Source organism: Suricata suricatta, chromosome 6, assembly GCF_006229205.1.
Source record: "Suricata suricatta isolate VVHF042 chromosome 6, meerkat_22Aug2017_6uvM2_HiC, whole genome shotgun sequence".
NCBI classification, from domain to species: Eukaryota; Metazoa; Chordata; class Mammalia; order Carnivora; family Herpestidae; genus Suricata; species Suricata suricatta.
The window spans coordinates 121,315,500-121,326,571 of record NC_043705.1 but is presented as its reverse complement, the minus strand read 5'-3'; the positions used below and the strand labels follow the sequence as shown (position 1 = coordinate 121,326,571).

Genomic DNA, 11,072 nt, shown 5'->3' with positions numbered 1-11,072 from the left:
TTCTCACGGCTGTTCTTTCTTTTGTGATAAAAAAAAAATGATCCTTCCCAGAGCATGTTTTTATTCTCTCAAGGACCATAAGCTTTGTAATCATTAAAGAGAAAAAAAAAATGTGTAAATCCCTATGGCATAAAAGACACTGACTTTCTTAGTAAAGTGTGGCTTTACCACCATTCACGTTGTCTGTTTTCTTTCTTTCCTATAGATAATTCGCCGACACCAACCACCTACTCAGGGACCGTTCGGCTGGAGGTACGTGGGCTGGCTCCCCCGTCCCCCGGAGGTTGGCTCTCTTCAATAATTATAGAACAGTGACCTTCTCAGACACATGGGGAAATTCATGAAGAGATGCCAGATACAGATGATGGCAATGGTTCCTTATGATCACTGGAGTGTGAATGGGTGGGATAGTAAAGGGTTAAAATGAAGATCAGAGACTTTTAATGTGACATAAGAAAAATCTCACTGACAATCGAGAAACACCGCAGTAGACTAACAAAGCGTCCAGTCAACCACTTGTTCTTGTTCCTTATCCTTCCTGAGTTAAACCTTCTTTCATGGAATCATTTAGCTATTTTAATCTATTCCAGCCAGTGAATTTTGTATATCATTGTCACCACCATAAGCTAAGTGAGAAGAGGTGGCAGTAGCAACACCGTGAGAGAAAAGATAGGAGAGAAAAAGTTGGTGGATGTAAAGAGTTGAGGGAAAATATATGAAAACTTTTCATCTTAAAAAAAAAGAAAAGCTGCACCAGACTCTGGTGCTAGTATTTGGTGTGAGGGTTGTTCCAGTAGAACATTTCTGAATAAAGGTCCTGTAGTATGTCACTGCCTGTCACCCAGCAGCATCGCTTGCTGCTCCATCTCAGGGTGAGCTGTCACATGAAGGGACACATGATGAAGGGGCCACATGTGTACTTCTCTGCCTTCTCACGCTGGGCTCTCTGTATCTCGAAGCTGCAGGTAGGACTTGTTTTCCTAATGGAAGGAAAGCCTGTCTTCCTTAATCGAAGTTACCACCAGGGAAAAGTGATGTCCCAGGAACTGGGCCCAGACTGGGTCCTGAGGGTCCCTTTCACCAGAATGCACCCTCTCAGTCTGCCATCAGGCCTGCCTGTGGGGCCCTCCTCCCCTCTGCAGCGGCTGTGGTTGCCATAGCACCACAAGACTCTTTCCACTTCCGGTTAGATTGATTCCACAGCAGTGCCAGAGATAACAGCTCACCTTGCCAAGGCTGAGACCCTTGAAAGCAGCTCTTTTCCTTTTCTAGATGTAATGAGCTGCAATGATGCCCAAAGGGCTCTCCCCTGGGTGTTTTCCCCCAACTAAATTGCATTTAGTGGACTTGGGGGCCTTTGATATGTTACCCTGCCCATCTGCTGATTATCTTGGCTTACACCAGGGTGGCCTTCTGATAATGAAAGAAGCCAAAAATAGCAGTTGTGAAGCATAGGCTTTTTGATGATTACTTGTGTTCTGCAGCAGACTGCAGATTGAATGGAGCCCAGCATAAAGCAACTATCTTCTCTGTATAACTTAACCACCCACTAAGAAAGCAAAAACTACTGTCACAGTCTCTCTCTGTCCCTGGCATGTGATGCAGGAACTGTGGAACTCAGAAAGGCTCAGCTTCTCTTTGACTGTGAGGTACCTTTTGGATATTGTTCTCCCCCAAATGTATTTTCAAGCTTTCTTCATTTAATCCATTAACCTCTGGAAAACCTCTTTAATGAACACACCTCCCTCCACCACCATGCCTGTCATTTACACACCATTTAGTAAGACGAGGTCAGCTATTAGCTTGGCCCAATACTATTTAGATATTTCTAATGAATGCATTAGCTCAATTGGAGTATTCTTTGGTTTAGGTTGCATATTATCCCATCCTGAATATTATAACTCTGTTTAGCATATTTATACAGAAAAAGAGGCTGAAATATTCAAGGCATTGCCCCTGGAATAAGTTCTCTTGTGTATGTGGCTTGTCAGGTTAGGTAAAAGGGGGCATTATCCTCCAGATTGGCAAGTTCAAATATCCACAAAACACAGGGTAGAATGTTCAGATAACCTACTCATCTTTCCAATGGATGTAAGTCATCAGGTTTGACCCATTTTTAAAGAGCAAGTTGCCCTGGGAATGTCAGAGCTAAACTATATCGGTTAATAATAAATTCCAACGACTCACATAGATGACATTATTGTCAGGTTAGAAATAAGGTACTCAACCAGCACATCTCTCTCATTTAAATTTTTAGATCATCAGAAATGGAACTTACTCTTCAATTAAAAAGGTATTTTATGGTACTAGCAATGCTTGGAAACATCCCTCTGTATAACAATGTTATTACTTAATAAAGCATAAATCAATGCAGAGATTTTGGTAAGCCCAAGGACCTGTACATACAGAAAGATTTTTTTCATTATGATTTGCATTTTTCAGGTAGTTTATGGTTTTTCACATTTGTGTCTGTATTCGCATAAGGATAGTGTGGAAAGGTGCAGCCTTGGGCTTCCAGTGTGAGAACTGAGCTCTCCTCCTATCAGTGCCGAGTGTGGTCTTGCACACTGGACCTTACCAGGTGTCAGGGGCAGAAAGCGTGATGGGAGGTAAGTGGAACCATAAACCCAGTGACCTGCCTTTTACTTGCTGTGTGACCTTGGGGGAAATCACTTCATTTCTCTGAGACTCAGTTTGCTTTTGCATTTAAGGCTTATAATAAATCCAGAAAACAACAACAAATATAGCAGGAGAGTGAATATAGAAACACAAGTCAAGGCAGCAAAAAAAAGTCACATTTATAAACTTCAGATAAGGTAGGAAGCAGGTAGAAAAAATAACCCTGACAGGAAAAAGATGACGTCTGATAAGACAATGTGTCAGAACTTGGGAAATGAAAGTAAATAGGTGTTGGAATCTAGAAATGAAATTGAGCCAAACAATATGGGAACCAAGGCCTGGCTCTAGGCAAGGGGCTGGGTTTGGGCAGGAGACCCCAGCAGCCTGAATGAAGCTGACCAGGCTACTGTAAGAAATGGGCACCTTTATTTGCTGGAAAGAATTCTGGCAGGCCTGGAGTCCTGGTCTTAGAGAAGATAAGAAAAGATCAGAGATGATGGGGCATGAGACAAATCCTGACAAAATGGAATAAAGAATACATTTCAGATGCTATGCTCTCTTCTTAGAACCTAAAGTTGCTTCTAAAGTAGAGGCAAAAGTGGGTGTTCCTCATAAATACAATAATAATAAAATAATGTATTTAAAATATATATCCCAAAATTATATCCCTTCAGCTAAATATTTGGTAAAATCTAAAATTTGTGTGAATTTCTATGACTTTAATCAGAGTTCTTAAAAATAGCGTGTAATAATTTGGGCACTGCTTTATTTACTTTTTGACTTGTTCTTACACGCAAATGAGACAATTAAGTATTTAGTTACCCAGAACCATAGAGTACAGAACAAGTAAATTGGGTTCCATGCAGAATGTTTAGTCCTATGGACACCATTTAAGTATTAAACTGTGTAAAAGATCCGAGTACTGAAATAGGCAGGCACATATGACTAATCTTTACAGTAAATGTCTTACCTTTGGAAACATGCAAAACTTAAGTTTTGTCCTTTGATGATAGCTTTTAAGCTTCCTCTCTGGAGTTGTCCAGGTGTGAAAAAAGTGCCCCAGGATTTTCTATTGATTGAGAAAGGGGAGCACTTGGACCAAAACCAGAATATTCTTTTTTCCACAATGGAGGGCTCACAAATGTTTTGAGCATCTACCTCATAACTAGCAAAATGAAGGAAGCAAGGTTATAATTCTAGGGGGAAGTGGTTTGGATAAAAGCCAGTTTTAGAAGCATCAAAGAATAAATGATTCAGCACTAACCAGATCTCTATACCTCTCAAGCCCTCTGCAGAACGTGTGAGAGGGTACCCTAAATCACACATAGGAAAACATCACTCAAAGATATGGGAACGCCATGCAGCTGAGAACCAATCAAATGGATTTGCCCAGTTTGCATGAATGTTGGGACACAGCATATGGACTCAAAACTAGACATTTCTCATTCCATTTATGTCTCTTGGGACATTTTCAGTTCCAAAATGCTTCTAGTGTGAAAGACCAAAAGGGCTAATTCATGAGACTCCTTTCATGCTGTTCAATATGGTAGCCAAATTTAAATTAATTAAAATGACACAAAATTAGAAATTCTCTACTTCAGTCACACTAACCAAATTTCAAGTTTCCAAAAATCACATGTGGTTAGTGTCTACTGTTGTGGGCAGTGCAGACGTGGAACATTTCTATCTTGCAGGTGAGTCCATTGGACAGTGCTCTGAGTCTAGTTTTATGGCCACATCTGAGCACATTTTGTTTATTTATTTAACTTTTTTTTTTCATTTTATTTATTTTTGAGAGACAGAGAGCGACACAGACACAGGGGAGTGAAGAGGAGAGGGGCAGAGAGAGAAAGAGACACAGAATCCAAAGCAGGCTCCAGGTTCTGAGCTAGCAGTCAGCACAGAGCTTGATATAGGGCTTGAACCCATGAACTGTGAGATCATGACCTGAGTTGAAATCGGACACTTAACCGACTGAGCCACTCAGGCGCCCCTCATCTGAGCACATTTTAGAGCAGAATTCTCATCATTAAAAGTGTGTGGATCTTTGGTGAGATCTTCATCATTAATATAGCATTTTTGAAGATAAAGTCCTTGAGGTCATTAGGCTTGGGTTAGTGAAGCTCTAAGGGCAATTAACTCTGTGAGGAACAAGCTATTACAAATCTAATAAGATGACCTATGCTCTTAAAGTAGATGCAAAATGAATAAATAAGTTCTAGGGGAAAGTTGCAAAAAAGTATCAAGCATAAAATTAAGGTAAAAAACCAACCTAGATTTTAAATACTTGGAGCTCTGTACGATAAACCCACTGATGGCCATTGTCTTCAATTAGGGACACTAGAGACTGTTGAAGGGCATAAACATGCCTTTCCTTCTTTATTTGGTCACAGCGTATGCTGGCAATGCATATAGAGGCCATTAACCCATTTTGGATGTTTCCTTTTGTCTTAGATCTTGATATGTCAGCTCAGATTTATGGCCTTCTTCCCTTTCTCTATCTTTGACTATTTCATTAGGCAAGAAGAAAATTATGAATGAAGAAGTGGTATGGAACCCAAATTGCATAACTTATTCTGGTTACTGGCATTTTTCATTAACAAAAACAGAAGCATGTGAATAAGTTGGCATTTTTCTTATCATCCTTTCAGTGATAGAACCATCTATTTTTATTTGCGAACTATTTCACAAAGTCACAAAAAGCTTAACACTGGTTATTTACGTGTATCCAATTTCTTTTTAGTGAACAGCCTAAAATAACAGAAAGATTCCACCAAGTGACTCCTCAAGTTATTGGCCTCTGGTTAAGAGATACTTGAACCGTTGACGTGATAAATTTGGCTTGGTCATGGAGAGGATTTCAAGGTAAAATACAGCACAAAGGATTAAAAATGAGAGGCTCGAGGCCATGATTCTCAACCAAGGATATCTTAAGTCAATGGGAATCCGGTAATGCAGACATGTTGGGAAAATATTGCAAGATTCAGGAGCAGATTTTCAACCAAAAAACCTTCCTTGAAAGTCAGCTCATTTAGTGGAAATGAAGATTTACCAGGGAAACATAGAGTGAATGAGTTGTGCTCAAAATGCCTCTTGGGTAAGAAGAAAACTGACACTCAAAAATGCTTCAGAAAGTTAATTTTTTTAAGTGCTAACTCTAACAATCTACAGAGGAGAAGGTAGAGTTTTTTCTATTTTAAATAAGTAAAGCATTAAGAGGACTTTCTTGAGGTGATTTTTAGTGGATGAAGCATTTAAAGTGACTTCCATTGTCTTTCATTTTTATCTCAATCACAATTTAGCATTTCGATTAGATTTATATCAACAAAATCAGTGTGTTTTGGTCATATATTTGTGTGAGTCAGTCTTCAAAGAAAAGCTTTGTGGGACATTCTCTATAGCTAACGAGACTGAAGACATTTTTGGCATAAAGCATTGGAATAAGATCTTATATTTTATTTGAATTGGTTAAAGAAATCCCCAAACTTGCCCTTTTAGAAGACATAAGAAGTTACTTTGGACTATGTAGGTTCAGAGAAATACATGATAAAGCACCAATCTTAAAACATTTAAGGCCAGAAAAGAGAGTATATTAACTTAGCTATTACTGTGTAACAAGTTTCCCCAAAACCTACTGGCTGAAAACAATACAAATTTATTATCTTACAGTTTCCATGAATCAGGCATTAAGGAGAAGCTCAGTGGGTTGGTTCTAGTTTAGGGTCTGTCGTGAGATTGTGAATGAAATATTGGCCAAGTCTGCAGTCATCCCAGACTTGATCGGGTGAGAGGATCTGCTTCCAAGTTCACTCCTATGGCTGTTGGCAGGACTTTTCAGTTCTTCACTGGCTGTTGGCCTCAGTTGCTCTTCATACATGGGTCTCTCTGTAAAGAAGTTTGAATGCCCTCACAAAATGGTAGCTATCATCTCCCAGAGTGAGCAATTCAAGAGAAAGAACATATGGCAAAAATCACAAGGTCTTTTATGACCTATTCTGAGAAATAATATCCCATCACTCCTGCCATGTCCTATTGGTCACATAGATTAACCCTGATAAAACATGGAAGATAAATATACAAGGGTGTGAGCACCAGTACATGAGGATCATTGGGGCCATGCTGGAGGCTGCCTGCCATAGAAGTCATGATCTAGAGAAGCAGCAAACTTGATTTTAGTAGGTGTGGGTGGTCCAAAATATTTAGCTATAGGGCTATGACTTAAATGAAGAGTCAATTTTTCATTTTGTTTTCATATTCCCTGTAATAAAAATATCCCTGTACCTAAACCGAGGGATTTGTAAATATTACCATTCTGTCCCACTACCTCGCAGGAATGATGTTGTACGAGATGGTCATACTAGTATATGTGGGTGTTATATAGAAGGGATAAATTTGATAATTTTTTTTAAAATCTATGTGTACAGAAAGGTCAGGTATCTCTGCTGAATTGGTATGTGCTGGCTCAGCAATACCTTATCTAGAAGCTTAGGTTTCTGCTTCATGTAAAAAAACTGCTTCATGGGTCTCTTGTGGCTTGGTGACAGTACAGGAGTAGCCTTGGGAATTGGAAAGATTGATTTATTATTTAGCCCTTAGTTTTCTTTCTGAAAATCTATATAATATGTGAATAGCAATGAACTACACAAAACTGAAAGCTGTGGTCTTGCTTTAAGCGAAGAGCTAGGTCAATTGATTTATTTGTCTTAACCATTCTCATAATTTCCAGTGCTGGAAAATTAGGTGTATATAACTTCCAAATAATTGGTTGAATATAAAAAATGAAACAAAAATAAATAAGAATACAGGTAGGCATCAAAGACTAATGGGGGGTAGTTTACCTTGTATTTTTACTTGTCACCAGTTCACGGGAACATATGTCTTAATATTCTACTTTATTCCACATTGTTTTGGATGCATCCAGCAAGATCCACATATACTCATCTTCAGGGCCTTGTTCCCTCTCAACACGCAGATTTTCCAGGCAGAGTGTGGATATGATCCAGTAGTGATTACAGGCTCTCAAACCAAATCTGAGTTTTAGCTTCGACCTAAGGGCACCCTACTTTTTCCTATGCTCACATCAGCCATGCTGAAACTTTTTATGAGCCCTCCACTTTCTTTAGCTTTCATGTTCTTCCTGAAGAAACTACCCTAACCGTGGCAGCTGCCATGTTCGTTGGGAACTTATTCAATATCCCAAATCTAATGCCTCTGTCTGGTTAGGGGGACAAAACGACGTTTTTATCTTCAGTTGATTAAGTGACAAATGGAGGCAAAAGAAGTTAGAAGTGTCAGTCTACCTCATTACTATGGTACCTCTAGGAGGACAGTGAGCTAAACCACTGGACTGCTTTATAGGGGGGAATAGGTTACCTACCAATCACCACTCTGCCCCAAGAACAGTGATTTTTACTTTCTTATTTACTACAGAATCTGCTTCAAGTTGAAACTTTTAAACCACAGCTCAAAACAATGACTACTTTAGAAAACTCACCAAGGTCAAGAGAAGCATCAGTGCGGCCTAAGAGGAGGAACTGAAAATCCACCTGACAAGTCTCTCTAGACTGTTCTTGGAAAACCCCAGGTGTGTGCTGCTCATGTCACTTTGTATTCAGAATCTTAAACACCAAACCATTAGCGGAAAGATTTTGAATTTTTAGGAGCACTCATGTACCAGAAATATACCCTGGGGTCAGGGTATACTGTACCTTGGGGTCAGGAAACTGGTAGAATGGAAAACCCCACCAAATGCTTAAAAATAAGAAGAAGGCCTGCAGAATTAAAGACAGGATATAGATGTCATTGGGGACATTTGGGCTATATTTGTCATTGCACAATTTAGATATTTTCTATACATCTTTCAGATGAACAAAACATTTTTTGTGTTGCTCACTCCCAACTGTAGGAAAAAAGCCTACCAGCTGACATTCCTCAAAGTTGCACTGAGAGAATAAGCTGTCTCCTCAGAAACCCTCAGCAAAGGTTCTTCTAGATGAGCACCTTAGCTAGTTCTGAAGGTAACACACACTTTAGGAAAAGTTGGCTATTTTTTGCATGCCCTTCTAATTAAAGCTCTCTGCAATGACAAGATGGATGATATGGTGGAATGACTTTTTAAACTGTTTTTCCAAGCAACTGCCAAGGTTTAATTAGGCTTCAGCTAACAGACTTTAAGTTTAGAGAAATGGCTCTGCTGTGGCAAATTGTCAGCATCTGCTGATCTGGGAGCATCTGACCACAGTGGGAGTCTGTCCTTGGTTCTTTATGCTGTGGGTGGCTGGGTGACCCAGACGGGCCCGCCTGTCCCTGCTCGCACTCACCCTAACCCCCTGTTGGGGTTGAGTAATCCCCTCAGCGCATTGCCCGAGTTTACTTCTTCAGAGTTCAAGCCACAGCTGTATGGGTTGAAAAACCTAGAATTTTATTATCAAGTGAATCAATGACAACAACTTTTATTTGTCAGAAAGAAGCTTACATTCATTATGTCAGAAGACCTTTGAAAACATACCACATTAGAGCTGGAATGAATCCCAGAGGGTGTTCCAACACTCACAAGTTTGATATGAAGGAATGAAGGAGCAGAGAGGAGGAATGACGTGCCCAAAACTGTCAGATTTTAGGCTAAAACACAGGGCTTGCCATTTGAATCTTCTGCTTTTGTTCCAGTCCCCCACCATTCTGCCCTCTTTCCATTCAATGTGTTGTATTAAATCTACCAATTAACTCCAACTCTTTCGGGCTAGGGTGTCAGGAAGACTTCAGGTGAGCAGGTAGATATGAGCCTTTCCGAGGGGTGACAGGTGTGGCCTCTTAACCCCTGACAGCGCTGGCCGTGGGAGGTCTGCCTCCTGCCACTTGCCACCGAGACTCAGTGCCTGCAGGAGCAGAGTCTATGGACTGGCGACGGGGGTCAGGCTCACCACTGTCCAGGTGTCCTAGGACAGAGTGCAAGGCCAGACATGTGGGAGGGGACAGGGAGAGAACTGGCATAACTCAAAACAATAAAGGAACACTCGCATCTTTGCTTTAACACTGTGTTCAAACTGCTTCAGTCTTCTCAAGCCTCCCTTCCCCATTTCCTCAAAGAACTGACTCTGCCTTTCTTATTTCCAGTCATTTCCTGTCACTAACGGCCTTCCCTTCAGATTTCTTGTGCTTCCCTCCCTCTGTCCATTCCCACCTGTTTCCTTCACCTTTGCTTCTTGGTTGTGTCTCTCTTACTTCCTTCACTGCGTTTCAACATCTTCTGCACTTGTAGCTCAAACGGACCAGTTTTCTGATCAGCGTGGGTGGATTGGTATTGATTGTGTTGAAATATATCAACGTTTGAGAAGAATGTCTGATGTATAATAAACACCCCCTAAGGTTTTTTTTTAACTTATTATTAGTCTATTTGTTTTCTTATCTTTCTATTGTTATCCCATTGGTTCTATTTTATTTTATGCTCATTTAATCAATTCTGTCCTGTCCCTCAGTTCTCCACTTCATTTTGAATGCTCCCTCTGTGTTTACCCTTCCTGTAGACCCTACATAACTGGGTACAAGCTGCTTTTCCAACAGGTTTTTCACCCCCTTGATGGAAAAGTGAAAGCATATGACTTTAAGATATTAGTTCAGGGGTGCCTGAGTGGCTCTGTTGGTTAAGCATCTGACTCTAGATTTCAGTTCAAGTCATATTTGTGAGTGCCAGCCCACATTGGGCTCCACTCTAAGTGTGGAGCCTGCTTGGGATTCTTTTTCTCTCTCTCTCTCCCTGAAAGAAAATAAATAATCTTAGGGAAAAAAGATATTCATTCAAAAGTTTGCATTATATGCTTTAAAAAACCAGTATTTTTGAAAGGTATGTTATACACACCATGCACTTTGCTCCATAATAATACTATTATAAACAACAATTCTAGCTTCTTTTAAAATTTTCAGTTTATAGAATACTTATTTCTAAAGCCCCTGAAAGTATAAATCTGGAAAAAAAAAACAGTATACATCTTTGGGAAAAGAGAAAAGACATTCAGAACAAAATTTGATAAAAAGGGAATAATCAAAATGAATAATATTTTTAGTTTATATACATATATATACACAAAATAATTATAGACAGTTATTTCAGGTATTTATCAGAATGGAAAGACAGTCTTATGGCCAATTATCCTAAAAGCTTATGAGGCAAGAAGCATTAAGTAAAAGTTCTTTGGGGCACAAGGCTGGTTCAGTCAGAAGAACGTATGACTCTTGATCTCAGGGTCATGAATTCAAGGCCGATGTTGGGCGTAGAGATTATAAAAAAAAGTAATTGATTAATTAAAAAATAAATAAAAACTTTAAAAGTCCTCATGAATATTAAGTGTGTTTTTAGTATACAGATGAGAATGGCATTAAAAAAAGAAATTTGTGATTTGGGGATATATATAAGAAATACAGATTACAAAGAGCTAAAGCATGTGTGATTGTATTTA

The 11,072-nt window shown here is 39.5% G+C and overlaps 1 long non-coding RNA gene across 1 annotated transcript; it reads left to right on the top strand.

Moving 5' to 3' along the window:
- Positions 1-2,526: 2,526 nt before the first annotated feature.
- On the top strand, positions 2,527-8,159 carry LOC115293627. Its single transcript, XR_003909536.1, has 3 exons — positions 2,527-2,609; positions 5,363-5,484; positions 8,050-8,159. It is a non-coding gene; the product is annotated as an uncharacterized LOC115293627 (long non-coding RNA).
- The last annotated feature ends 2,913 nt before the right edge of the window (positions 8,160-11,072 follow it).